Below are 27,637 nucleotides of genomic sequence, written 5' to 3'. Positions count from 1 at the left end.
CTACAGATTTGGGATGGGCGTCGTCTCAAGACCCTGTGGCCACATCTGTGGGCAGCAGCAGTCCCTCTGCCTCTCTGCCGTCCCCCGCGAGAGCTCAAACCCAGTAAACAGGGATAGTCTGACACACGGGGACAGCTGTCCAGGCGGCAGGGTGAAAAGCAGAGGGGAGCCGACGGAGTGGCAAGCTGACACCCTTCAGTTCAGCAGCAGATGGCTCCTGGGAGCATCACTCTAGCTTTGAGATGTAGGGAGGAGGGGAAAACGCAGGTTAGAACCTTTATAAAAAGCCACGCGCTTCTTCAGTAAACCAGACACTACAGGCAAACTCTTTGCAAAGCCATTACCCCCAAAAGGTGGTTTTTATCATGGAGGACTGTAGGCAAATTCTGATGGAGCTTCAGGGCAAAAGGCCAGGAATCATCAGTTAATACTCATGAACAAAGTGCTGCATGAAATTGTTCAGAGTTAGACGCATATTTTGCTATCCTTGAGGCTACAGGCACAAGGAAGGGTGTAAATCCACATACAGAAGACTCTTGGCTCGCTTCTTGGCTCGCACGCGCGTGCGCGCGCAGAAACACACACACACACACACACACACACACACACACACACACACACACACACACACACCCCTCCAAAAGACACCATCAATGCAGTGGGCGTGGAGGGACAGGGAAAGCTTCGCACACCACAGGAGAGAATCAGAGGTCACAGAGGATGCCTGTCCTTTATCTGCTTTCTACTCCCCCCCCAAATTCTGCCAAAGCACCCGAATATTTCCTACCCTGATGGCCAATGGTAGAATCTAGCAATCAGGAAGACCCTGAACAGTCCATAAAGAGTCAATCAGCCGTCTCTGAAACAAAACGAAATGGGACAAAGGGATGTCTCAAGTGTTCCACTTGACATAAGAAACCCGCTCGCGATGGTCCCCAGTCCCTTGTACAACTAGACCTCCAATGACGTCAGTGCCCGTTACAGCCTATTACAACATACCAATTTTCTCGATGCATCCAATATTACTTTAAGTGGCTAGAATCCAGGAACTGCAGTTTAATGATCTGACAGATTGCAATGTCAATGGTTACATAACATAGCCTCCATCACTTCTAAAAAAGCTGCTGCAAATATAGAAGCCCTGGAATTGTCTTTCCTTGACCCTAACCTCAAGTTGCACTAGCGTGCTGATGTACTCCCACCGTCCCTCTCTCTCTGCCCGCCTCCCCGCTCCACCTCTCCCCTGCAACCGGCTGCGACGGATCCACCTTCTTCCACATACCACGTGCCAGCTCAGAGACCTCTGAGACACCCCAATCAAGAGCTCTGTGCCCCTGCAGGGGCACCCCACATACACAAACCTACCTCCTGCCACTGCTATAGGACAGGTTTTCCCAACACCACTAAGGAGTTACCTACTGGGGAAAACTAAAGAGGGCTTCACCTCCTTCCTCCTTGGTCAGAGTTTCTGCTCCCCAAGTTGCAGGGGTGAGGTCTAGTTATAGGGGGATGGCATCCAGACACAGGGAATGCGGCAAACAGATTTTGATCCAGTCCCTGAAGTGGGCTGTTTTATACACAGCCAGCTACAGCTTTGATGGGAAGTACTTAGGTAATGTGTATCTAGAACCTCAATCACAATTACCCTTTGAATGCCTGCTTCCTGCCAGACACTAAGGACTTTAAATAAATCATCTCATTAATCCTAAGAATATAGCCTCTGAGAAAGAAATTATTACTCCATTTACAGAGCCGGGAAACGGGGAACAAGAGCCAAACGAAATGGCCAAGTCATGTGTGTTAAGTGTTCTTCTCCCTCGGTGGGACCGTGAGGCCATTCTTTCGGGGATGACAGCATGATCCTCCCTGCCAACTTCGAGGCGGCAGCAGCCTACCGGGGCTGGAGCTGGCAGGCGGCTAGAGGCACACGCAGTTTTCCCCAGTAAGCGTCTAGATCATCTGTGCTCACCGCTCCAGGGCCCTGAGGTCAGGCCACTGCAGTGTTGGGAGTCCACTGGGGAGGTGCACCTTGGGTTCACAGAAGAGCCCCTCCTCGAGGGTGTACAGTACACAGATGCCCTGAGCTCCCTGTGCCCACCCCCTGCCCCAGCAGCCCACTCTTTTCGGACTGAGCTGCTGGAGCTGGCTTTGTCACAAAGAGGCCCAAGAAATTGGAGGAGGTCTAGGAGTCAGCCTGCGCAGAGGGCCAGGTTCCTCCCATCCACTACCAAGAGCAGCCACTTGATGGCAATCTTAACCTATTCCCTTGGAATTCTTCCATCAAGAGCGACCCCAGCAGGGTGGGAGCCACAAGAATGGGCTGCAGAATGTGGATGTGGTGCTAGAGAAAGGCTCCTTCCCGTGGCCCGGCGGCAGGCGCACGCAGAGGCGTGGAAGGAAGGACAAGAAAACGATGCCAACATTCTCCCGCGGGGGATTCTCACGTCCACAGGCCTCTCCCGGGGACTGGGTGAAGTCAGGGGACAGCTTCTGCAGTCAGACAAGTCGGGAAGACGGAGATTTCTCAGGCCCGGAGCCACACTCACATCCGCTCCCCATCTACAGCTTGAAGTGCGAGGCAGACAGATGGTAACAAACAGGGTCATCAATCAATGGCAAGCTCCTGCTTCTGATCTCAGCACCTTGTCGCCTCAAACCATGGGGAAAAAAGCCCAAAAATGGGGAGAAAAAATTGAAAAAGGCAACTTTTCTTTCGTGGTGGGTGTTACACCTGTTGAATCAATCAGCCCAGCGCTTGTCTTAAATTATAAAGGGGGGCAGGGGATAAAAGCCATGTGCACCGACCTTCTAGAGAGAAGGGAGGCCAGGGGAGGGGGCGGGGAAGGAATACAGTCACTGGATACTTCTATTTTCAGTGGCAGGAATATTAACATCACAAGATTGGGGGAGGGGGGGTCAGAAAACTGCCCTCGTATTAGCGTGGTTAAGGATTCGTATCCCCCACCATGGTTCAAACCGGCCCTTTGTGATGCCTTCGTAACTCTTGGCTTCTCAATTCATAAGAAGAGTTCAGGCACAGAGTGGAGAGTTTGCCAATATTTTCCTCTGAGGGAGTCAGAAACTGCCAGCTGAGAGCCTTCCAGCTCACCCTTTAAAACTCTGTAACACTTTCCAACTGAGTAAACTGGAAAGGCCCTTTTCAAATAACACTGGTCTGAAGTTGGGTAAACTGCTGAGTGAGGACAGGGTAAAGCAGCTCTGGTCCAGGCTAAGCAATTTGCAATGCAGATCCCTCCAGGAATCACCAAGCCTCCTGCATGCCAAGACAGTAAATGTGTACCATTTCCACTGGGGGGAGGGGGGGTCACCTGCCCTACTCCTGTCTGGAGAGGAGTCGCTGACCTTCTAGATTCAAACTCCTTCATAAATACTGCAAGCCCAGTAGGGTGAAGGTATCAGAACTTTTTAAAACATGTTTCCAAAGGGTGACTCTGAGCTGCCTTTATGCGTTGAAATGCAACGGAAATCATTCAAAGCTGTTGGAAAACTGGAAGGAAACTGCCATTTGAGACAGCACCAAGAGCTGATGCGGTGGGGGGGGGGGGGTGTCCCCTCAGGCACAGAGGTCTTTCCCGGTCACCAAGACCAAGTGTCACATACCCCATCAGGAGGCCCACCTACCCACCAAAGGTTAACAGGAAGGCAGTGAAGGGATGGACCCAGAAGCCACTGGAGGGGCAGGTGACACAGGAAGAGGCCCCTGTGTGCAGAACTGAAATCATCAGCTCCAAGGCATGAATGAACCAAGAGCACTAGTGAAAGATCAGGGAACGGGAGACAGGAGGAACGGGGGCACTGGGCCTGAGGAGCCCCAAAGCTCCAGGAACGAGCCTCACATTCTCCTTGCAAGACACGGAGACAGCCTGGCGGACAGGCTGGACAGATACTGATACTGGACACTCTGGTCCTTGACGGGCAGGTCTAAGGTTATAAAACAGCTCCGAGTTCCCTCCCAGACCCGAAACCTCCACACACGAGACACCTGTACAGTTTTAGAGTCTTCCAGAAGAAATCATGAGGAAGGTAGTTTTGGGGCTCTGCAGAAGTCCCCCGAAAGACTACAGAGAAAGTTGGAAGGACAGAGGAGATCTGACCGCAGGAGAGAGTAACAAACTGTAAATTAAGGAATTTATGGGTTGTAGGGTAATTTCCCAAAAGCATACCCAGTTATCACCCTTCTGGCTTTAAGGATATGCCATACGGGACGCTGAACATTTAACATGGCTCAAGTAATAACGGGTTATTTCCAAAAGCGAGGTAAGAGGCCCTCTAAAGTTGGGGGGATTGAAGAAGTTCACGAGCAAAGCAAAACCACACTAAGGCCACCATAGATCAGATCGTCGTTAATGCTCCGTCAATCCACCCCAGAACCCAAATCACAGCGCGGCCCAAAGCACCTATCCCCACTATCTCCAGGTAAGGAGGAGGTCAGGGACGTGAGCATTTGCCGGCCTGCACACAGATAAACTCCATGCCGGAACAAGTCCACTTGGGCGGAGGGCAGCCCTGTCTGGGGACCCCCCAGGCTCTTCCCCTTCCTATACAAGTTGAGAAGTAAAACCAATTGGAAAGCCTTGCCCTAAATTACACTCACAGCATATAAAAGTAAATTGAATCCATGTATAAAATACAAATAAAATGAATGTGTGTATAACAAACAAGATCCATCAACCTCCAGTAAGGCCATGATTTTTCCCACACTGAAAACAGAAACATCCCTCCGGGGGACCTCTCGATTCCCGCTCCCTCCCTGATCCCTGGAGCCTTTGAAATAACCCAATTTTTTGCCCCTTCCTTCGGGCTCTTGGCCTCCAGCAGCTCGCCAGCTCAGGAGTCTTGTTTTAATCCCCACTGAAGTACGGGATTTAGATAAACGCAAGAGGTCTCAAAAAGGCAGGCATGTAATAAATAAAAACCCAAGCTTAATTCCGTCCAACTGAGAGGAACAATAACTTCTCCAAGGTCAAACAAGTTCTTAGGGGTTCCCAGCATACCAGGAAACCCTTCCAGTACCCACATAAGCACAAAAGGAAACACGCTGTGGATGAACACGGAAATTAACTTAACCGAAAATTAAAATGAAATAAAACTGTTAGTATCTCAGAGCCCTACCCGTGTGCCAGTATTGGTAGTAAGACTGCCCCACCCCAAATGCCTATGCTGAAGCCCCAAACCCCCACTGTGACCGTATTTGGACAGAGCCTGTGAGGAGGCGAGAAAAGTAAATGAGGTCATCATGGGGGGGGGGGGCGGGGGCGGGGCGCGACACACAATAATCTACTAGGACCAGCATTCTCATAAGGAGAGGAAGAGACACCTACGCACTCTGTCCCCACCTCTCAGTCTAGTGAGGATACGGCCAGGAAGCCATTCTTCATCAGGAAAGACTGGCTGGCACCCCAGATCCGGGACCTCCAAGCCTCCAGAACAAGGAGAAATGTATTTCTGTCTAAACCACCCCACCCAGACTATGGTATTTTCTTAGGGCAGCAGGAGCTGACTAATACACAGACCTTCGCCACAGCTGTAAAAAAAAATGAACAGCAATCAGCCATCTGACCACGCTGCCCCCCACATCTGCATCCTCAGGGCCATGGGGCAGCTCACAGGCTCCAGATAAGAATCACTCGAACTGAAAACACATCAGCAGAGAAAGGTTATGCCCTAGGGATGCCTCTTCAGCTTGTCTTTGGGGAAAAGCCATGTCTGGAACCCCAGTTCCAAGAACCTCCTGAATTCTTGAACCAAGGCTGTGATTTCTCAACACTCACAGAGGGGGAAACACCAAGCAGGAGGAGAGGCAGAGCTGTTCAAACGCTCATTAGATCCAGACTTGTACACAGCTCAGGACCAAAAACGTGCCCAGTTCAAGACCAAGAATCTGGCTCCACCAATGCCACCTTGAGATGGTGAAGGTCACTCATGGCCATGTCCAACTCTAGGAGGTCTTTTATTCATGCTTACCTTAAAGCCAGGGCTTCTGGTACATTCTGGGAAAACACAAACCCAGTTATCATAAAAGGTTAAAAAAAGAAAAAAAAAATCAAGACAGCTATGGTGACAAACCCCAAAATGAACCCATACTTTCATTTGGAAAGGGAAAGGTATACGACCAACATTTCTGGGCTGATGGAAAAGTCCTCAGTCTACAATAGAGCACTTGTTACATGGGTATAGGAGCATTTGGAAATCCATCCAATCATACAAGTAAGAAGCATGATTTCGCAGAGCATTACAGTTTACCTCAATTAAAAAAATAAGGGTGGTTGGGGTGCCTGGGTGGCCTAGTGGGTTAAAGCCTCTGCCTTCGGCTCAGGTCATGTTCCCAGGGTCCTGGGATCAAGCCCCGCATCCGGCTCTCTGCTCGGCAGGGAGCCTGCTTCCTTCCTCCTCTCTCTCTCTCTGCCTACTTGTGATCTCTGTCAAATAAATAAATAAAATCTTAAAAATAAAAAAATATATATATAAATAAATAAATGTGAGGGGGTACGATCTGAGTCAGGAGTCCTGGTAGCAACAGATTACGAAAATGTTATGAGATTAGAAGGAATGACTTATTTCTTATAGGCTCAATTTTAACTTAAACTACTAAACAACATATCCTGTACCTGAATACGTAAACTAGAAATAGTGTTTAAGAAAAGGTGCGGGGTGGGGGCACCTGGGTGGCTCACTCTGCTAAGCACCAAACTCTTGGTTTCAGCTCAGATCGTGATCTCCGGGTCATGAGATCAAGCCCCACGTCAGGCTCCGCGCTTTGTACAAAATCTGCTTGGGACACTCTCCCCCTCTGCCCCTTCCTCCTCTGTGCACATTCTCGCTCTCTCCCAAATGAATTAATCTTTAGAAAGAAAGAAGAAGCAAAGGAAAGGAAAAAGAAAAGGGAAGAAAAATGAAAGGAAAGGTAAGGTATAGGGTGATCCAATCCTAAGAAACTTTAGGATGGTTAAGACTTAGAAATTTATGACAACCATGACTAAACATGTGCTTCAGAGACAGGGAAAACAGCACAGGGGAAGGTGTCAGACTGTATTTCCGAACTAAAAGCTGGAGTCATACGTGGGACACTCAACCGATGATCAGACAGGAACAGGTCCACAGCAAGGCAGAGGGTGCTGGAAGCGGGAGGCGGGAGCAGCTGGTGGGCAGAAAGCGGTCTGCACACCGTGTCACACAGCACACGCTCTACAGAGCACCAGGAGTCCACCCAGCGTGGACTTTCAATCTACTGCAGGGAGAAAACTCAGAGCTAGTGAACAACAAGAATACAAGGTCAGGCAGGGTAAATTCTATGCAGACAAGTATTACAAGGTAAAGAGTGAAAGGGTAACAGACCAAGAAAACATTTTTGATAGGATGCTCAAGAGGGACACTCCAGTTCCAACCTCCGGGTTTGAGCAGGCCCCTGAAACACGGGCAGGGAGGAAGCACGCGGCTCTCTAAAGGGAGACAGCTGTCAACAGAAGGATCAGAAAGCACAAAAGCTCTGGGGGCCGGGCTGGCTCAGACAGCTGAGCACCTGACTCCTGATCTCAGCTCCGGTCATGGTCTCATCCTGAAACTGGGCTCCGAGTCAGGCTCTGCATTGAGCAGAGCCTGCTTCAGATTCTCTCTCCCTCTCCCCCTGCACACACTCTCAAAAAATTAACTGTTTGTTTTTGTTGTTGTTTGTTTGTTGTTTTTGTTGGTTTTTTTTTTTTTAAGGTACAAAAAAACTGGGGCGCCTGGGTGGCTCAGTCGGTTAGGCTTCTGTCTTCAAGCTCAGGTCATGACCCCAGGGTCCCTGGATTGAGCCCAGCATTGGGCTCCTCCCTGCCTTCCTCCCTCCCCTCCTCCCTCTCTCTGCCCCTCACCGCCTGCCCCTCCCCCACGCGTGTTCTCTCCCTCTTTCTAATAAATAAAATCCTTAAAAAAAAATAAATACATAAAACACAAAAATTCTGGTGCACTTCGAACAGCAAGAAGGCCAAACCGGGGGAGGCAGTGAGACTAGACAGATACTGTGGCCCACATCCTGTGGTCAGGGTAAGGATGCGAAGCTATCACACTTCGAGGCAGGGAGACACTGCAGGAACAGAGCATGTGCTAATCTGCATTTATGAAGGACTATGAAAGCCCACATTCTGACTGCTGCCTAGAGGGACAAAAAGGCAGAAGCTGAGATCAAAGAGCATCGGGGATCCCAGCCCAAGCTAGAGGTTTCCGGCTAGTGGCAATAGTGTGAACTCAGATTCGGAAGATGTGAATTTGGAACAAACAGGTTTTGCTAAAGGAAGGAATGCAAAGTATAGAAAAACCAGAAGTACATATCACTCCAAGGCTTAGGCCAAAGGAACTAGAAAAACGGAACTGGCATTTATGGACAACAGGAGATGGGCAGAGCAGAGGACAGACTCAGCTGGAGACAGAGTTGGTGTTGGGACAGTTCATGTTGACGAGACCTTCCAAGAAATCTGTGTAGAAGCCAAGTAAGCAAGGGGAGTTCAGGACAGGTTCGATCATGTCCACTGCCAAAGGGGCGAATAATGCTACATTGACTGGAATCTTGAGTTGGCAATCAAGGTCATTATGAAGCCTTAATCGAGAACTGATCCCTGGAATTCAAAGGAGACCGAAAGTGGAAAGGATATTAATATGAATATAGACAGTGAGAGTACAGCCTGGGTAGACATTTTCTTTTGAGACAGACAGGACAGCAGGAGCGATATGCAAGATCAGTAGAGGGATTATTTTATCATGAGAGCAACCATAACATGTTTGGTTTACTGATGGCAATCATCTAGGAGAGAAGTAAATAATGAAGAGGGAGAAGTTCCAGAATGAGGTCCCCGTAGAGATAAGAAAAGGAGATCACAGCAGATCTCCATCCTCCTGCCCTCGGGACCCCTCATAGCTGGGCTTGTCTAAGAACCCTGACAGGCAGGAGAGAGCCCACCCCCCACCGCCCCGCCACACACATACACCGCTACCTGTCATAGGCCCCTCCTCTTAGAGCAGCCCAGACTGGGCAACGATGAGGACAGAGCTAACAGAGGAAGTGGGCCGGGAGGCCTGGCGGGGTAAGGTGGCCTCCAGCACAAAGTGACAGGAAAGAAGAGCAACAGCGTTCCGTTTTAGGACTCCCAAAACCCGTCTGTGTTCTAAAGACATGATCAAGTGTCAACCAAACAGAAGCACGATCAAGAAATGCCCGGAGGGTCCCACTCAGGTCCGGGACGGGAAAGCCACAGAGAAAGACGTCAAGTTTTCTGACGTCTCACCCAGCGTTTACATGGAATGCTGTCTCACTCGTGAAGGCGGTAGGAACAGAAGGAAGAAGGGTCTCAGGTTGGAGAGTTCCAGAAACCCAGCCCGCGGCAGCTGCATGAGGGCAGCCTGAGCCCGCGGTGCCCACAGCTTACAGAGGACACGGAGGCAGACACACGGGCGGTGGGGTAAGCCACTTTCTCTAGGAGGAAACAAGCAAACACCCAAAGAACAGTCTCTCCCGTTGAAAAAGCTGGATGTGAACACTGTAGGCGAACACCGCGGGCCCAGAGCCGACAGGAGAGGTGTCCCCCGTCAGCTGACAGAAGGCACCCATAGGACCATGACCATCTTTTCAAATACAGCCGCGTACATCAAGTGCCATCCGTGGGACAATGTGCTCAGACTTTTTATTTGGGCTCACAAAACATCTTTATTTTATGCAGAACAATGACCCTGCAAGAGTTGGGACCAAGTTTCATTTCACAATCAACACATCGGGGATCTTTAAGATTTTCAAGGAGCTGGAGATAAAGAAGGTTTGTATGTAGGGGGTTTGGGGGGTGTCCCCTGTATCCACATCTCCAGCTTCGGCCCCTCACTACAAGTCAGCAGTGGTTGCCAGAAAGGCCCATCCCCCTCCAGTGTGGCACCAGGACCAGTGGCCCTCGGAGGACTGCCAACCCCGTGGTTCAGCAGCAGCATTAAAAATACAAAGTTTGGGGCACCTGGGTAGTTCAGTCGGCTAAGCAACATTCAGCTCGGGTCATGATCTCAAAGGCCTGGACTGAGCCCCTGCATCAGGCTCCCCGCTCAGCAGAGAGCCTGCTTCTCCCTCTCCCTTTTCCTGCTGCTCTACCCACTGTGCGCTCATACGCTCTTTCTCCATCAAATAAATAATCTTTTTTTAAAACGTAGATTTAAAAAAAAATAAAAAGCTCTACCTCTCAGTGAAGAAAGATGATGAATGCGTCTGTGTACCGGTGACGGGGCCCAGGAGGGTGAGCAAGTAGGACAGGTGCCATCTTTGGATTCCCTCGATCAATGACATGCACGACAGAGGCCCACATTCACACTCACACCCCCACCCCACCCCCGAAGCCTCCTTCCCCAGCACAGCATCACACATTATCTCTTTCAAACCTCATCCACAGAACGGTCTGCTCAGGAGATTACAACGACTGAGATGAGGACCGAGTGCCGGGATCGGTGGGGAGTCCGTAGTGGGTGCTCAGTGCGGACGGGCCACCAGGACCACCGCAAGACCGCAAGGAAGAGGAGCCCGGGTCCCTCAAATCCACTCAAGGCTCTTCAACTGGCCAGAGGCCTTGCTCGATCTCAGATGACATTTATAGGAAGCAAATGAAACTCCAAATACAGCTAATAGCTCCCCTCTCTTACTGTGTAATTATGTGTACTCATTTGTGTAGCATGTTATTATTTAAATGTCCCTAATTTCAGCCCCGGCGGGCCAAGGGCCCTCAAAGAGTGGCCGAGGCCTCAGCCTCTGCCAGCCGTTCCCGAAGCTTTTGTCAAATTTATTACAGCCAGAGTGGCATTATCTACGGCAGGAAGCAGACAGAAGGCTCTCGCAATCTGCAAAAATCCGAGCCCCACCTCCCCCAGGCCCGGCTCTAACCAGCCAACCCAGTGGAGGGTTTCAGTCCCTCCACAAGGATGATCCATGAGGCTGTTCAAGATTCACATTCACTACCTCTACTAGGATCAAAAACAAACAGAAAACAACAACAACCAAACTATAACCTCATTCCCTGCAAGACGGATGGCCAACATGGATTTCATGACATAAACTACGAGCTCTCCCCACAGTCTCCTGTCTGGCTGGGTTATTACGACGACCCAAGACCCAGAGAAAATGGGGCAGCAGAGTTCATCCACTCAGATAAAAACTGCCGCCTTCTACGCCGGGTTCCCGGACACCTGATCCCTCACACGCTTCGTCATCCTCGTGGGCCAAGGATTTAGAGGAAGTGATGTCAATTCATTCTCAAATTAGAGAAAAAGTTCCATCAAGCTCCTCCTATTGTCAACACAGCTATTATTTGAAGACAGAATTTTCCCCAGCAAACACTGGGAGGATGAATAACCCAGAAACAGCTCGGAAAAGTGACATGGGCATGGGGGGATCGAACGCCTTGTTTTCAATACCACTGCTGCAAGGATACGGGGTCATTTTCACCGCTTCTGCCTCCTTAAATGAGTGCTAGATCCAGAGTTCCAGAACGTGAGCTCTAATTCCAGTTCTGCTACAGCACAGTTGACAGCTGTGTGACCTTGGGAAAGTCACTACCAGACAGAGCACTCCCAAAGCCCTACAAGGACACTCTTCAGCTTACAGCTGAACACACCAGGGGCCTCAGAGGTAGGTCACCACCCAAGGTCCCCAAGCTGCAAGGCATGGGGTGGGGGATGGGGGGTAGTGGGAAGAGACGGACAATGGCACAGGGGCAGTAGTGACCCCACCCCAGTTCTGGGCACAGGAACCCCCTACAACCGCTGTCTGGTCAGCTTCCTTCCCCGGATCCTACAGCAAGGGCTCTGTACTGGGCAGAGCTTCAAAACTCCACCACCAGACAGATTCCTCCTGTGACCATTAACACTGGACCAATGGATTTCAGCGTTTACAAGGGAACCTCAGGTGGTTCTGTGATGAACTGAAACAAACAAAGCAAAAAAGGAAACATTTCACCTGGCAGGGCTGTGAAAGGGGCTCTTCCCCCACTAACCTACCTTCATTTGCCCGACAGTTAAAAACCTCAAAATAGGGTGCTGTGATGTCCAGCTCAGGATGAGGTCCTTCCACTGCGTAGTTGGGAATGATGTTTATGAAGTATCCGCTGAACAAGTGACGCATTCACAGGCGCGCGCGCGCGCGCACACACACACACACACACACACACACAGAACACTGCTTGCAACCCTCCTACCCCCAACCTCAGCTACCAGAATAGCCCGGGATGCTCCACTGCATTCCACTCTCTCTGGATCGGGTGCCCTGAGAGTGCACTGCTGAGGTCCAGGGACCTCCAGAGAAGGAGCTATTCTCCACGAGTGAGCTATGCTGTTTCCCGATCTCTCCAGCAGGCCCCCAATGAGAAAGCACACTTCAACCTGTTAGTGGCCTCTAAGAACATTCTTCTTACAACCAGAGGGGCTTATTTAGAAGTGCTATGGAAATCCACGACACAGAATGACAAACATGTGGACTCTGGACAGGTGGCTGCGCGGACACCAACAGGAAACAGAAACGGGCATCTTCACAGCAATCCCGCAGCCGAGAGAGAGAGAGAGAGAGAGAGAGAGAGAGAGAGAGGCAGGCAGGCCTTGGCGTCTCCGGACGGAACACTAGACAGGAAAACGACAAGCCGGTCTTCATCAGCATGAAATACAAACTACCACAATAAAAACCCCTTTTCTTTATGAAACTGATACAAGAATTCTTTAAAGTGTCTAACGACCCCCAGCAAGGCAGTCTTTTCCCAGATTTCTTAGAACTCCTTCCTGGGCACTGTCAAGCCCTCAACGAGGCCAGTTAAAAACGAGAGCTACCTTTGCTCCACGAGGTTGGCAGTGCCTGGAAGACCTCTAGAAGGGCTTTAGTTTTTGTTCTTTTACCTAAATCCCACCTTTACTTAATCCTGGACACCTGGCAAACTTGTCCTAAAAGTGGATTTTATTTTCCCCCCTCAAATGGGTTGATGTTTGTTGTTGTTAAGATTCTAAAACCACTACGGCCGTACCATGTGATGTACATAGCAGAATGAGATTATGCCTTTTCACGACAATGACCTCTAACCCCCAGCTGCCCCTGCTCTGCTGTAACCTTCAGGGTACAAGGAGACTCTCCCGGGCCACATTCCCCTCAAACACGTAAAAAGCCAGACACTACATTCAATGTGAAGCAAGGACACTAGGAAGAATCACATCACACAAAGGGCCAGATTCTAGACTGGTGGCAACAGATTCTACTAATTGTGCTTCTGTGGGGGGCGGGGGGAATACACACACACACACACACACACACACACACACACACACACATACACATACACACAAGGGATGGGGGCCTTCCCATATACATGTGGACTCCCAACTTCCAGAAGCTTTAAGTCCCATAGAAACAGGAAAGAGACAGGCCCTGGGTGGGTGGCAGGGCAAACCCAGGTGTAGTCCAGGGAGGGTGTCCCTGGAAACCCAGCCAAGGCTTCACACGGGTCCCACCCATGTGGGCACTGGTCCCAACAAGAGACTCCCCAAGGGGGGCTCAGTCATTAAGCATCTACCTTGGGCTCAGGTCATGATCCCAGGGTCCTGGGATTGAGCCCCGCATTAGGCTCCCTGCTTGGCAGGAAGCCTGCTTGTCCCTCTACCACCTACTCCACCCCGCTTATCTTCCCTCTCTTGCCATTTCTCTCTCTCTGTCAAATAAATAAATAAAATCATTAAAAAAGAGGCTCCCCCAGACAACCCACCTTACAATGAAGCCAACTGGAAGGACAGTGGACACCCGAGGTGAACGTGGCTGCTGGACCCTGGCCAGCTCTCAAGTAGCCCACATGTCCCGACGCTGTCACTCCACGGACCACAGCAGAGACATTAAAAAAAGAACAACCACCTCTCCCGTGTCTCTCTCCTTGCTCCAAGCTACGTACCAATCAGAACATGGTCCATTCATTCACATTTATCTAGAATTCCAAAAGACTAACGAGGAAGACTGCGGAAGGCCACCCCGGCCACATCCCCTTAACGAGCACAGACTGTAACCAAATGCGTGTTCTAAAATGGTTTCCACTGGCTGGTTTCTGGCCCATCCTCCTAAAAAGCCCATGACAAAGAGTCAGTGTTAAAAACTCAGAAGAGCACGGTTCCTTCCAGGCTGCAAGACCTCGGGTAGCCACACAGCTGCCCTCCCAGATGCACAGAATTCCAGGCCACCGTCTATTACCTGCCGCCATGCAACCACCTGCCCGACCTGCGAAGCAAGGAAGGAAGCAGGTCCTCAGCAGGCCTCTGAGCCAGTGAGCAGGAAGGGCCGCGTGCACCCACGAGACTCAAGCTACTTCCTACACAAACAGGAAAAGAACCAGGAGCTCCAGGGTGCGGCAAGATCCAAGGAGAAAGACAGAGACCCAAAGAAAAACTGGTAAGGCAGATTCTACCTTCAACCCAGAAATCAGATCACAGTCCCCATCTTATCTGTAGGGAACAGACTAATTAAGGCACCTTGCCAATTATATTACACAACACATAAAGGAGCATAAAAATGAATCCATCATCCCAGTCGGATGTCCGAAATAACTGCCATTAGGGGCCTAACCTGAGAAGCACAAGCTGCCCGAAACACATCCGATTCAGAAACAAGGTCGTGCCCAAAGATACCATCCGATTCCAACAAAAGAGGCAACTCACCATTCACCGTTTTCAGGCTCCCAGCAATGCCTTCCCCGTGCTGCCTCTTCTGGGCATTCTTGAACTCCTTCAGAGACAAATAAAGGACTTTACGTACCACCCTTTCTTCTGACCATGGAATCCCATCACTGTCATCCTGGAGAAACAGAAGAAAGGGAGAAGGGAAATCACTAAAAAAAAAAAAAAAAGGGGGGGGGGTAGGTGGGCAAGTAAATACGAAGAGTTTGAATAAACTTAAAAAAAAAAAAAATCTAAACAAGCATCATGCAACCAAGACCCAGCTGTGGAGGCCAGAATTCCATCCTGTGGTCATGGTTCCAGCACTGCTCCTAGCAAAAAGCCGAAGGGCATGGAAGGAAGCCAAGCACCTCGCTTTCATTACAAGCCCTGCGCCCAAATACCCTCATTAACCAGTAACACTAACATATTCCGGGCAAAATTCAGAAAGAGGCGTTTTGTGCACCCTCAAGCGGACGCCTGAGGAACCAGTGTGCCTCCGGAGTTCCGCAGAGCAATGCCAGAAGGTGCCCTGCCTTACGACCCTGAGCTGGGCTCCTTCAGAAACGGCTGCTGGGGGGGGGCAGGGGTTGGTGCTGCCTGCCAAGACTTCACCGTTACATCAGAAGAGATGAAATGGGATCTCCACTGACCCCTCAGTCACAGAAAGGAGCCCTCATTAGGAAAGAGAGCGGGGGGGGGGGGGGGGGCATGAATCCTGGTGGGCAGCCGTAGGAGGTCTGGGAGGGAAGGGAAGGGGTGACTTAAAGGGGAAGGTAGGGGGAGGAAAGAAAAATACACACAGGTTAATAATAGGTCTTGAAGGTCTAATTTGCGAGGCTCCCTTAGGTCTGTGGTATCAGATGCGGTGCACGCTCCTGAGAGAGGCCGGGAACACACGAGGGCCAGGCTGGGCAAATCCAAGGAGCTAGTCCGCCGCCGCCGCCGGTGCCGCCGGCGCCCCTCCCAGCCACTCCAGCAGTAAAGGCAGAAAGACAGAGGGAGGGGCGAGGAGCAGCAAGAGGAGGAGGAGAGGGAGCCCCCCCAGCTGGAGACGGAGGTCAGAGCCCACTCTGGAATCAGAAATGGTGGATCCGGGATCTGAGCAGAGAGGGGACTGCTGTAGGGAACCAGCGAGAAGCTGTGTGTAAGATCTGAAGTGTTGCTTCACACAAGGCTAAGGACAGCCCTAGGCACCTGCCTACTGTCTGCAAACCAAGAGGTCCTTAAGTTCACACTCAAGTCAAGACTTAAGCATTTTAGAGCCTTTCACCTTAGAAGGATAGGAGCTTCTCAGATCCTTGGGACCTTCGGAGAATACGGAGAACGTTAATACCGTAGGTAAAAGCAGGAAGGGAAGGTGGATATTCGGGTTCCTTCTGCTCAGGCCTTACACCCCAACGGCCAGCCCAGTGCAGACAGAGCAGTTTCACCCTCCCTGCCGCCTGCAAGTCCCTGGAAACCTCCACAGGACTTGGTCAGGGGGGGCCAGATGACCTGAGGGCTTTCCCAGCGTGCGCGTTCCTAAATTCTGCATAAACACAAACTACCTCTTAGAGAAATCCGACCACAGAGACTCTAAAGCCCTAAATAACTTGAAACTGCACTCGGTTAAGCTGCCAGGATTTTCCCCAGGAGAGCGCACTTCCATCTTCCGTAATAAGGGGGAAGAGAGCCCTGGGAAAGAACTACTAGGATTTCCACCTTGCCCACGCCATCCTCCCACTCCTGCAGACCGGCCAAGCGGAGATTTCCGTTGGCTCCAAGGAGGAAGGCGCCTCCTGTCTTCCTGGGGGCGCTCCCCAGAGAGGCAAGAGGGATCTGGAGACCACGGTGGGCGGGTCAAGGTCCGGACCCAAAGGCTGAAAATAACCAGACAACTGCCTCCCCTGGCGGGACAAGCCCACGGGGTCTCTGAACCACTACCATGCACAAGTCACTCTCTACCTTCCGACCACATGGTTCACCAACAGAAAAAGGAGGCCCTCTGACCAGACTCCACCTGAGGAGCTTGAATAATTAATCAGAGGACGTAGGCACACAACACACAAAAGGCACAAAGAAGGTGAATTCGCTGTCCCACCAGCTCCCCCAACAAAAGAGTACTGGCTCCTCCTAATAATACTGAAGACAGTGAGGCTGAAACCCCAGCTTTTCCCAGCACCCAGGAGAGAACACTCTTCACGGGGACCTGATCCCTATTCTCATCCTCCAACGAGGCTGGGATTATAAACTATTATTCCGTACATACCCACAGTTTATAAATTATAAAACCTGAAAATAGGTTTCAAAGTAAAGTTCCTGACATGATTTACTGGGTTGTGTTCAGACTGGTGCCTTCATTCTGACATCGGGCCTCCACACAAGACAGCCCTGCCCCTACAACTGTGGTCTCATTAAACCATAAACCATGGGGGCAGAAGCCGCCCACAAAAGAAGATGCGTTTCGGGTTCACTTACGGACAGGAGAGCCTTCATGAAAGCTATAAAGTACTTTAAATACAGGGGAGCCAAATCCATGACCCAGATTATGGGGTTTCAAATTGTAGACATTGAAAAACAAATTTGGGGGGGTACACAAGAGCTCTTTTCTATAACATACAATACTGGTCAAGCTTTGTCCCGTCCCTTGACATTGACACAAGACACAAACCTAGTTGGTAATAAAGGGACTCTGTTTCCGAAAGCTCCATAGATGGGTAATAACTCCGAAATTAAAACTTAAGCTGCTTCTCCCAGCTGCAGGGCCAAGACGGATCACCCTACGCTATGCTGGGAGGCCTGGCCTCCTCCCCGGTGGAAGGCCTGACGCAGAACACATAGGGGTGCCTGCACCCCCCGAGGTGGTAACACAGAGCTAGCCAAGATGGGGGGTCATGGAAGGTCTGCACGAAGGTACCTCAAGTCCAACACGCACTCCGCTCTAGCCTCAGCTGTCGTTCGGAACAGCCAAGGGCTGAGCACTCCAAGAAAAGCCCAGAGAGAACTCTCAACAGGACGGGCAACTCCAAATGCCAACATCTGAGAGTTTACTACCTTTTGTTTCCCCCTCCTTCTTCAAGCATGGTCTCATCCTTTTCTTTTTCTTTAAAAAAAAAAAAAAAAAAAATTTTTTTTTCAGAGAGAGAGAGAGAACACAAGAGAGAACACAAGCAGGGGAGAGGAAGAGGGAGAAGCAGCCTCCTCGGAGACCGACATGGGGCTTGATCCCAGGATCCTGACCTGAGCCAAAGGCAGGCGCTTAACTGACAGAGCCACCCAGGTGCCCCTAATAATGGGCTCATTTAATCAACCATTTAAACAATACCTGCATGGAGCCAGGAAATCCCCTTGACCACTGACATCCCAGCAACACAAGGCCTCCCTGATACAATACGAGCTCAAGAGCTCAAGAGATATTTCGGGGTAACCAAAGAGACTCAAGTTCAAGCTCACCTTCTTCCCACTACCTTAACCCACACCTGGTCTGCCGGTCCCTAACCTTACAACACCCAGGGTGTTTTAAGTGGAGTGCAGTGCAGGAAATCCTACAGTTTCCTGGACTCAAGTCACCGCTACCCCCCATAAAACACACCCCACAGTGATAATCCGAAAGGACGGGCTACCCCTCTCATTCTCAGCTGTAAGCTTCTCATCGTCCTGGAGACCTCATCCTGCAACCACCTAGTGCCCACAAGGAAACGGCCCCAATCTAGAAATCCACATGGTTTCCTAGAACCCAAACCTGACAACCCAGGCACAGCCCCTTACCGTGTAAGCTCAATTCTGACTGATTCCTTCACAAAACATCTGGATCACTGGCTTTTCCTCTCCCATCGCGTCCACACAGATTCCTCCTCCTCTAGAATCCTCCAGGATTCTGGCGTGCCCTTTTCCCAGCACCCTCTGTATTCAATTATGCATCCCCAAATCATCATTTTCAGAATCGTCCGATAGTCTACTCTTGCCTCAGTGCTCAAAATTCCTAATGATCTCCTCTGATCTTCCCTAGACTGCGTCAGGCCATGGGACTCCCTCTCCTCGTCTGAAGGAATCCTGCCCGATTTGACAGTGAGGCACTGAACAGGGAAAGATCTTTTCTGGACTTCTTCCAGGATGCTTCCCCAGAACCAAGTACCCAGTCCATTCTGGTTTACTGGTCAGTTTAATAAAGGAGGGCCCAGGAGGAGCTGTGGCCACAGTCAGAGGAACCCAGCAGCTTAATTCTGATGGAAATTCAGTCACCCAGAGTGTGAGTCCTTTCTTTCTTTGCATTTCCTTAAAGATTTTTTTTTTTTTTTAAAGCTACTGCCATTGGGGCATCAATAAGACCTCCAGGGTTTTTACATTTTCATCAAATTATCCCGGGAAGTGCAATCAAGGACCCTCCCTCATTCCCATCCCCTTATTTCTTAACCTCTATTTCCCCAACTCCAAAATAAATGCTTTGTAAATACTGCCATGTGTAGAATATCCACTGAAGGGGTTAAAAAAAGGGGGGGGGGGAGAAAAAGAAAAAACAGGAAAATCATCACACAGATCTAGATTCACTTTGCTATTCCGACTGCTAAAAAAAAAAATCACTTTCTTCGGCAGATGGAAAATTGAGTATTAAGGCCTTTAAAAAAGTAAAAGTGACAGGGTTTTTCTTTTCATTTGAAAAACGTTTGCCATTCTTTGAAATAACGGGAGAATCTCTTATCAAAAATGGCAGCTGGTCAGGAATTAAACTTGAATGCTTATGGTCATAATCTTTTTTATTAAGAGTAAAAGAACACAGCATAACCCTAAGCCGCTCCAAGTTTTGCAACAGACATGCAAGGAAATGGAGCTGCGCGGCCAGCACGGGAAAATGGGAAGATACACTGTACGGAGCCCTCCCTGTGACAGCGGAACCTACTAACAATCCTCCAAAACCTAGGTCCAGTTAAAGACTAAAAAGCTTGCTACCACAGTCTTTTGGCTTAAAATGGGGTGGAAAAGGAAGTAATCACGAAACTCATTTTTTTAAAAGAGGTAAGTTTCAATGTCTTTCCCAAGGTCACGCAGCTGCAGAGAACGTGGAACTGGCAAGCGTGGTCAATGGGTCCACAGGACGAGGCAGGTACCCAAAGCGAAGTTTCAAAACTTGGAAATTCATTCTTTCCTCCCCCCACCGCAAAGATTTTATTTATTTATTTGACAGAGATCACAAGCAGGCAGAGAGGCAGACAGAGAGAGGGAGGGAAGCAGGCTCCCCGCCAAACAGAGCCTGACACGGGGCTGCTCGATCCCAGGACCATGACCTGAGCCTAAGGCAGAGGCCTTAACCCACTGAGCCACCCAGGCACCCCTAGAAATTCATTCTTGAAGAGTAAATGTCAAACCTGTAACTCACATGAACTCCTACATGAAAGCAAAATTAAAATTACTCATTTCAAGAGGTGAATGGAAATATATGAAAAAAAATAAAAAATTAAAAAAGAAACCCACCAGAACCACTCATGAACAGCACTCACTGGAGATTAGTAAGAACAGGAGGGAGAGGGATTTTCTCTTATTGGGTCTCTGTAGCTACTTCATGTAATTGGAAGAACACGGGTTCTAAGGTCACCCCTCAAGACATCCTTATGCAATCTGTCCGTGTCTGTTAGGATTTCAAATTCAGGTCATCTTGATTGAGGAGAGGGAAAACACGGATGGAAATGCATGGGTTCGAAAGGTTTCTGATTTTAAAAATACAACAAACTTTTCTAACATTACAACCATTTACAAATTAATAGGGTCCACCCAATGGAAGATGCTTAATTTCCTATCACTTGTCAGCAAACGTTACATCACAGGCAGAATGACCAAGTAATGTATCATACCAACCATGGGCATTGTTAATAAGGAACTACTGTTGGAAGCCGAGACACAGGTCAACCAACCAATTATACTAGGTGTTCTTTTCAGCAAATAGGAATCCATTAATAAAAAAGGTCTAATACACTGGAGATCATTTTAACCCCATCAACCAAGAAAAATAAAGCCAACATCTAAGACGTACCAGAAATGCAGTGTGATACACACCTGTGTTTTAAAATGAAACCCAGAACCTCCCCACAGAGAAAGGTCACTTGTGAGGGGAGGAGGGGAAATCCCTTGGGACAGGCACAGTTAAAGATGGCATTACAGGGGTACCTGGGTGGCTCAGTGGGTTGAAGCATCTGCCTTCGGATCAGGTCATAATCTCAGGGTCCTGGGATCAAGCCCTGCATCAGGCTCTCTGCTCAGCAGGGAGCCTGCTTCCCCCTCTCTCTTTGCCTGCCTACCTGCCTACTTGTGATCTCTATCAAATAAATAAAATCTTAAAAAAAGAAAAAAAAGATAGCATTACATTCCCCAGAAAACACTCATGCTTCCATAGGGAGGGGGTACAGGAAATCAAATATTCTTCGCAGCCTCCTGTAAGTTGGGGCATTGCACAGAAAGACAATGTTCAGATCCGGAGGGAGGAAGGTCTTCTCCTACCATGAAACCTCTGTATTGTAGCTTATACAAGTGCTGAGATGAACGACTTTGTGTTTGGATCCCCAGAAGCCACTGGGGAAGTTCACCAACACCATCAGCGTGTGAGTACAGCCTCTCTCTATGCACCTTGCCAAGGCTCTGGGAATGGAAGAATTTGTGACTTTCTACTCCTCTTAAAAGAAAAGGAGTGCCATGGCCCAATTCCAATGCTCAACCTGACCCTAAGTTGGATTAAAAAGAAATAAGCACACTTCATGGAGAGGAGGAGAATGGAAGGGGGGAGGGGGTCTGGCAGGTGCACAGAGCCAACTAGCAACGAGACAAAATTTGAAAGACTGGGTTCTTGAGGGAGACGGGGCAGAAAAACTGTAAGCGCTTTCCTCATTCCAGGGAGCACGACTGGAATCCTCTCCATGAATGCCTTTTCTCTTCAGAACAAGTTCTGCCTATACCTGTTAAGTCAACCTACTTAATACAATATGTGCTGTCTGAAATGCCAGCCTCTTCCATCAAGTGTGAGAACAGAACAATGAAAGCATCCCCCTACCTGGGGGGTAGGGTGGGGGTGGGGGAGGGAGGCTGTCTGGATTCTTGACAAGGATTCCAAGTAAACAAGGATTTACAGAGCCAAAAATAAATGAGAAAATACTGAAAAATGTGAGTGGTGTGACTCAGGTTAAAACGTAGTATTTCTTCCCTTTTCACAAAATAATCATGTCTTCTCCATTACAAATCCCCATTTTTCAAATCAACCTGATGCGAATCCATTTTTTTTTTAATTCCATGAAATGGATCAATGATCAGTGCTGACACTATCAAAGGGGGATATTCACATCTAGAAAGATGACGAGCAGCCAGGAAACCACTGACTTACTGAACTTGGGAAGGATGTTGCTTCTGCCTTGACTTTAAATTAAAAAGCACTTCCAGCAGCACATTTTCCTCAGACAGACATGCTTCCTGGGATAAAGTAAACGGCCTGAAAATGCTTATGCAAGGAGAGTTTTACTTCTTCCAAACTCCCATTAAATAATGTGTACTTATCTTTGATTACCGCCTATTTAAAAAAAAAAAAAAAGCCACAGCTGAAATTGGATTAAGAACTTCTGCTGAAAACGATTTATTGCATAACACACAACTCTGACAGCCTGATTCTCCGGCCACCAACTGAGCCTTTATAAAAATCTACTGGGCAGCTGCCAAGTCAGCTCTTTTGCGTCTGAGCGTGTCACATTGCTGTTGTCAAGACAGCGGCAGCATGGGCTGGGACTTCCCCACGTTCACGGCTAAGCGGTGCAGTTAGGGAACCGTCCACCCTCCTGTCAGACAGTTTGTGCTTTCTTCAGAAAGGCCCAAGATCACAGCAGGATCGCCTCCAAGAATCCAGCAGGAATCTGGACGGATCATCTACCTTCAAGTGTAGGGAAAGGCGGAAAGCAATAAAGATAGATAAAGTTACAAAGAAATGATTGACCGGTATCATTGAAAACCCAAGCAGAATTAAGGAAGACTTGGCATCAGCACTGCAGACGGGGCAAGTGGACAAGGACTTCATTTGGGAATACATCAGTAACGAGTAGGTTTCCAATGGCATTCTAATCGATCTGGATCTTTTCATCATTAAAGCCTTTTTAATGTGAAGAATACACCCCCATCCCTCCCCCAAAACTTCCCAAATGGCACTAGCCAATAGAGCCAGCACCAGCTACATGTGGCGAATTACGATTAACTTCATTACAATTAAAAATTATGTTCTGAGTTGTACTAGACGCATTTCAAGTGCTCAACAGCCCCAGGTCTCCCTACAGAAAGTGTCCATCATCATCGGAAGCTCCCACATCTAACACGGTTCTAGAGCATCCAACTGCGTTTCAAGGACTGTGTGCTACCTCCTGCTGCATTTTCATCATACCCCGGACATTCTTCCAAATATGTACAGGAAATACGTAGCAGGAAGACTCCGGAATATTAAATACTTCGCACAAGAATCCAAGTCTAAATCTGAAGTACAGATACCCAGACAATGCTCAGGAAAATGGCTGTGCTCCTCTACACCACATTTTGCAGGGGACGTACGGAGAGGAAATCTGGGGAAAGAGTACAAGACTCTTCAGGCTACAAAAGGAAGCCCGTAAAGACACACCACTTGTGTATGCCTTCAAATCATTTTCTAAGTTATCGCCCACAAAATAAAAGCTCCAGGACGGACGCCTGGGTGGCCCAACTGGTTGAGGGCCCAACTCTTGATTTGGGCCACGCCATGACCTCAGGGTCCTGGGATCAAGCCCCATATCAGACTCTGAGCTCAGCTTGGGGATTCTCACTCTCGCACTCCCCGCAACTTCCTGGCATGCGCGCTCTCTAAAATAAATAAATAAATCTTTAAAATCCAGGATTAGGACTAGACACAAAAGCCAGTCCTCCATCAACCAGTTTCCAAGCCCCGACAGAAATAACCAAAACCATGGAGATAGAGCGCTTCCCCACCTTCTGCTGGGACCAGTCAAGGTTATGAGCCTCTGAGCCATGGTGAGGGAGGCAGGGCAACTTCCACACTTCTGTGGTCTTCCCTGAGGCCCTAGGACGCTGCTGGGAATGCTTTAGGGGTTCCATCAACAGCTAGCTGAGGAGTGCCGGCTCTTAGGGTTCGGCAGTGGCCCCCATCCAGGAAGTCTATCTCCACCTTTGTCATTCCCTCCAGCCCTCAGCAGAAGGAATGACCTGGAACTGCTGTGCACCCTGCCATTACAGGGACGGGTCTCCAGAAGCCATTTCCACGCCTGCTCCCCCCTCCATAAGCACTTCCCACCACTGGGAAGCGTAAACTGCTATGTGGCAGGCCACATCGTCTACATGTTTCTTGCACACATTACCCTCCCCATTTTACAACCCACCTATGAAGTATTATCCCACAACATCTGCAAATGACCAACCTTAGGCACAGGGGTGTTTAGATAGATCCCACCCTGATTAGTCCGTGTTGAGTGCAGAGTACCTGCAGTGTGCCCCAATTCTTTGTGCTCCTAGCACGGAGCAAGGATCCTGAAACCACTTCCTAGGAGTGAACGCTTACTCGGAAACAGATGGAAAACAAGACAGTAGCCTCGAGGGGACCTCAATTCTAGAACTCAGTTTCCCCACCTGTAGAAGAGTGACAGCCAACTCTAGCATCTACGAGAAACCTCCACAAGGCTGGACAACCGGCCCCATGGTGGACCCCACCTCCAAGTCACTCCCAAGCAATGCAGACACTGTCAGCCCGGGGACCACACACTGAGAAACACAGGTGCACACCAGCCTTGCAGTGGGTTAGACTCCCGCCCTGCAGAGGAAAATGGTTCTCACTGCCATGGAAAGCAAGGTCATTGCCAAATCTAATGCAAGCTTTTCTACTGGAAACCTGAGGCCCACCCCTCTTCCCCCCCCCCCCCCCCCCCTTTCCCATTTCCTGTTCCCAGCCCCTTTTAACCAGGATTTTTCTGCCCTTCCCAATCTGTAAGAATCTTAATACCCATGACAACTAATGCATTTTCTTGACAATCTCCTCTCTCCTCTCCCCTGCCCCCACCTCCTTGTGGGATTCTACCTCAATTATCCCTCCTGCAGACTTCCTGGCTATCCAGGATCTGAAATCCTAAAGCAGGACTTGGCACATTCTCATTCCCCTCCACTCCCTAAATCCGGGTAGGATGGTATTTGCCCTTCTAGGCCTCGGATACAGTCTTAAGACACACTCTCCTCTCCCTTCTTACAGAGGAAACCTTCCAAAGTGACTGCAACAAACCAATCCCTAGTCCCACCATGCCCCTCAGTTTTTCTCTTAAAAGAAAAGAAAAAAAAAAACCCACAACAGAAGGACATGAGTTACTCTGGAAAATTATTAACCCATGTCACTCCTTCCACTACACCAAAGCCATCCGTGGCTCCTACAGAGAAAATTTCCAAATTTCTTAGCGTGGGCTACAAAAATTCCTTTATAATCCACCCAACTTACCTTGTAGGCTGTAATTCCCCCACAACTCTCAATTGCCCCCACCCAGGACAAGCTCAACAAGAGGGAACAGCTAGCTCATCTTGCATCCAGATCTCAAAAGGAATTCCAGCAAACCTGAGTACTGGTGTTTAGTAACTCAATGATCATCGTGACTTCAGGAATTCCACAGAAAATGGAGAAGAGACTTTCTAAATGCACCAGTAAGAGTCCATTCTCAATTCGCTTTCTTATCAATACTGTGGTACCAAGAAACACAGTCAATGGGGCTCACCGACCAATTAGAATCAATGTACCATCTATGGCGGTTTCCGTATTCACCCGCATCTCTTGGGGTTTACAGGACATAGAACACAGGATTCTATGTTGACCAGGTGCAAGTGAACAGTGGTTTTCAAACAGAGATTTCCTACAAGTTAATCTAGTCCTAGGCCAGTCACAAGATTCAACTCATCAAAATGTCACACGGGTGTGCAAGTCATCAATATTTCTGCTACCTAAACAAAACTGCAAACTCTCTTTGGTTCCCGCATCTGAGCCAGTTCTAACATTGTTCCTTTCTTGCAGGACAAGAGTCCCTGCCATTATTTAGCTCTACAAAACCTGATGTACCAGTGTAAAGGACCAATAAAGGGATTCGTGGGGCACCTGGGTAGCTCAGTGGGTTAAAGCCTCTGCCTTCCGCTCAGGTCATGATCCCAGGGTTCTGGGATCAAGCCCCGCATTGGGCTCTCTGCTCGGTGGGGAGCCTGCTTCCCCCCCACCCCTCTGACTGCCTGCCTCTCTGCCTACTTGTGATCTATGTCGAATAAATAAAATCTTTTAAAAAAAAATAAAAAATAAAGGGACTCCTGCTCACCTATGGTTCAACAAAGCTCCCCCCCCCCGCAAAGTCCCGGGGCTGATCCCCACCCAGGGGACACTACATGCATACGATCTGATTTTAAAGCAAAGCTGTTAGAGAAAGCAAATATGGCTATCTGGAAGCAAAGTCCTGATTCTTCCTCTGCTGACATTTCACAGTGAGAAGAGAAAACCCGTGTTATAAGCAACATGGATCTAAGTGGAAGCTTACCATTTACACTTCAGGCAGGAACTGTGAAAGAATTAAGCAGAAGCAGGCATGGGACAATTTCACTCTCAACGGGAAACCACTGGAGAGTTTCGAGCAAAGAAGGAACAATTTGATTTACACGTTTGTCTTTGTTTTGTTTTTTAAGATATTTATTTATTTGTTTGTTTGTTTGACAGAGAGAGAGAGAGATATCACAAGTAGACGGAGAGGCAGGCAGGCAGAGAGAGAAAGGGAAGCAGGCTCCCTGCTGAGCAGAGCACCGGATGCAGGACTCGATCCCAGGACCCTGAGATCATGACCTGAGCCAAAGGCTGCGGCTTAACCCACTGAGCCACTCAGCTGCCCCTGATCTACACGTTTTGAAAGTGTCCCCAGGCTGCTCTGTTGAGAATAAACCATGGCGGGGTGGGCTGGGTGCGCAGGGAAGCAGGGAAGGAAGATCTCAATAACCACCTGCCCAGGCCATAAGGGCGAAGGTGGCAGAGTGGCAGTTGCTGCTTCTGGTCACATTCTGCTAACAACTTGGTGCTTATCTAGAATGGGGCAGGGGGGGAGTCAAAGATAAACTCCAAAATGTTTCAGCCCTGTAAATGGACTCACCTCTTGCAGGGGAGGAGGGGGGAAACCTCGGGGAAGAAAAGCACTTCTGAGAAGAGGGCTCTGGAACAGACAGAAGGGAGGACCAGAGTTTCATTTTTAGACTTCTTAATCTGAGTTACCTCTAATCTGTCCGAGACGACAGGTCAGAGTTCAGGCCATGGGTCAGACCCAGAGATCGGAGTATCACCCAGCAGCTGGAACATCAAATTTCTTGTACCCTCATTTGCTGATGGGCAGAAAGCACAGTTTACCTGTCCCCATGAAAATTAAGAATGAAGTCAAACGAAGGGCCAGCTGCCCTGGACAAGTCACTTACTTTATGGCTATGAAGGTTTCTGGAGCCTTAGGAAAAATGAGACTTTAAAATAGTGAGTGAAAGCAGAGGGGTGAGCATGGAAGAAACTGGAGGTTTCAGATACTCAAGAGTCATTCTGCAAAAAAGCCACTTGCCACCACAAACCTGATTCACCAGTGATGGCAAGTCAATAATGGGGCAGTGATCAGCACAGGCAACACTAGAGCTCATCAGCTGGTGCTGGTAAGAAAATCCTACTTGGGGGGCGCCTGGGTGGCTCAGTGGGTTAAGCCGCTGCCTTCAGCTCAGGTCATGATCTCAGGGTCCTGGGATCGAGTCCCGCATCGGGCTCTCTGCTCAGCGGGGAGCCTGCTTCCTCCTCTCTCTCTCTGCCTGCCTCTCTGCCTACTTGTAATCTCTGTCAAATAAATAAATAAAATCTTTAAAAAAAAAAAAGAAAGAAAGAAAAAGAAAAAAGAAAATCCTACTCAGCCATGTGAACCGTAAATAA

The 27,637-nt window shown here is 49.1% G+C and overlaps 1 protein-coding gene across 3 annotated transcripts in view; it reads right to left on the bottom strand.

Annotated features, from left to right (window-relative positions):
- The window catches only part of JARID2 (jumonji and AT-rich interaction domain containing 2), a 254,648-nt gene that overhangs the window by 122,971 nt on the left and 104,040 nt on the right, over positions 1–27,637 (bottom strand). For all 3 annotated transcript variants that reach the window (XM_045085040.1, XM_045085041.1, XM_045085044.1), the window contains exon 2: positions 14,698–14,833. The gene's annotated coding sequence lies outside the window, so the exon portion shown is untranslated. The remainder of the gene's footprint in view (positions 1–14,697; positions 14,834–27,637) is intronic.

Source organism: Mustela putorius, unplaced genomic scaffold (assembly GCF_011764305.1).
Source record: "Mustela putorius furo isolate JIRA1106 unplaced genomic scaffold, ASM1176430v1.1 tig00000831_pilon_pilon_pilon, whole genome shotgun sequence".
In the NCBI taxonomy this organism is placed as follows: domain Eukaryota; kingdom Metazoa; phylum Chordata; class Mammalia; order Carnivora; family Mustelidae; genus Mustela; species Mustela putorius.
This window is presented reverse-complemented; position numbering and strand designations above follow the sequence as displayed.